Raw genomic sequence first — 2,211 nt, 5'->3', positions numbered from 1 at the left:
CTAAGAGAGTGAGTGGGGATTATGCATCATGTTGTTTAAAACATCAAAATGTAATGATAGCTAAAGAGATGCAAAGGTAGCTTAGAGGGCTTATTGAACAGGTTTCATTTTCAATTGTTAACTCAAAAGGCACTAGATCATTATAGCTAAGATTGTTTCAAACCTGGAGGTTGCAAGAAATGGCCAAGTACATGGGAGGTTTGAAAGGAAATCTGTATTTGAAAATCCATATGAAAGATAATTTGCATTTGACACAAGGAGTTCAATCATGCATGTTGGACATTCATCTTATTTTCGAAAGTAATTTAAATCAAGCAAGTTAGAGTGGCAAGTGCATAATCCCTGATCAGTAGCAAGTGATGGGTTGCTGATGCAAATTCCAAATGTAACAAAAGATATCTTTGTGGCTCCTGGTGTATTTTGGTTGGAGATGTGAAAGTTGGTCAAGGATCATTTATTTTAAAAGAGCACATAGCCAATGCAAAGATAGAGGAAGACCATGCAAGCCTCCATGCCATTTTTGAAAAGGGCATCTCCACATTTAAAAGAAGACATCACACCGTAAAAAGGAAAACCCCACATACAGTAGCCCATGCATTCAAGTTTCAAAGGAAATCCATGCATGAAATTCAAAGCCAACCCACACATTAGAAGAAATTTGCCAGTTGCCGCAACAAAGGTATAAAATCAAACCAAAAATGGGAATTTGAGTAGTCAAGAACATGCCAAAACTCAAGGAATCCACAAGCATTGAAAGAGATTCTCGCTAAGTAAATAGGGGATCAAATGACAAGAAGAGCATGCATTAAAAATTGGCAGGGACATAAAAAGAAAGAGTTTCCAAGTTTAAAAAGAATGGCAATAAAAAGAGAACTCATGCTACCCATGCAAAGACAAAGTCATGAGCAAAGAATAAGGAACCATGGAAATGAAAAGCACCCATTTCCATGATAGAAGTAGAAACAATTAAAAAGGAGAGCCCATGACTTATAAAAGAGGAGTACATGAGAAAAATGAATGTGTCATGGTTTTAAATATGACATCCCATAGTTAGAAAGAGAGACTCATGCTTTGAAGGGAGGACGCCATGTTTGGAGAGAAGAGTAGGGGCTAGAGTTGAAGGGAATAATCTACAAATAGGTAAGAAGGGAATCCAACATAAAAAAAAGGTGAAAGCTACATACCACTCCCAAGAAACAAGATGCCATGATAAAAAGATCTAATGAAGGTGGAAGAAAACTCACACATGCAAATAGAAAAGGAGCCAATGGAGAATAAGTTTAGAGCAGTGGCACATGAGGATAGCAAAGCTTTGATAGTGTAGTATGGCAATGGAACCCATAACAAAAAGAGCTCCATGGGAAACAAAAGTACCACATGCACCGGGTAGTAAAGATTTAAAGAGTTTAAATGTGATTGCACTCATAGTAGAGGATGTCTTATAAGACAGTGGCTTTTCTAAGCCACAGCCTTGTGTGTGGGGTCTGCCCATGGCTGGCATGTTGAATTTTAATCAAGGAAATTTATGGTGATAAACACAACACATGGTGACAACCCATAAATTTAGGAAGGGTAGGATTACACATGCTTGATCTTATGCTTAAGCATATGAGTAGAAGTTGATAAGTTAAGGCTTCCTGATGCTATGAGAAAGAAAGCATCATGTATGGGTGTGAGACAATTTTAAAATGCTCCCAGTGATATGAGCGCCTATATGAGCGTAAAGGGCATTGAAATTAGAAGACCCCATATGGTCGTAAAGGAAGAATTTGAGGGTCTTGGTGTTATGTTTCAAAGGCTAGCGTATGAGCATAAATCAAAATTTGAAGGGGCCCAATCTTACGCTAAGGTCATAAAGATGTAAAGCGAAGTCCAAATTTGAGAGTGTAAAGAAATTTTCATATGCTCATAATTCTACGAGAAATAAAAATAATTGAATTGAAGGGAATATATATATATATATATATATAATTCAACATATGGCATCTTTAGATTGGAGGGATAAGGAGAATTGGAAATAAAATGAAAATTCAGAGAAGATCAATGCACAAAATGAAATATTTAAATGATTTTAAAGTTTTATATAGTTTTAACTATATAATTTTTAAAATTTCTCATTTTAAAAACCTCTGATATAGTCCAGACTTGATTTTTTCAAACTACTACCAAAGGGGCATTTTTTACCTGAAATAGGTCTTAGAATATACTGTT

Source organism: Cupressus sempervirens, chromosome 10, assembly GCF_028749045.1.
Source record: "Cupressus sempervirens isolate cs-2001-9-10 chromosome 10, ASM2874904v1, whole genome shotgun sequence".
NCBI classification, from domain to species: domain Eukaryota; kingdom Viridiplantae; phylum Streptophyta; class Pinopsida; order Cupressales; family Cupressaceae; genus Cupressus; species Cupressus sempervirens.
This window is presented reverse-complemented; position numbering follows the sequence as displayed.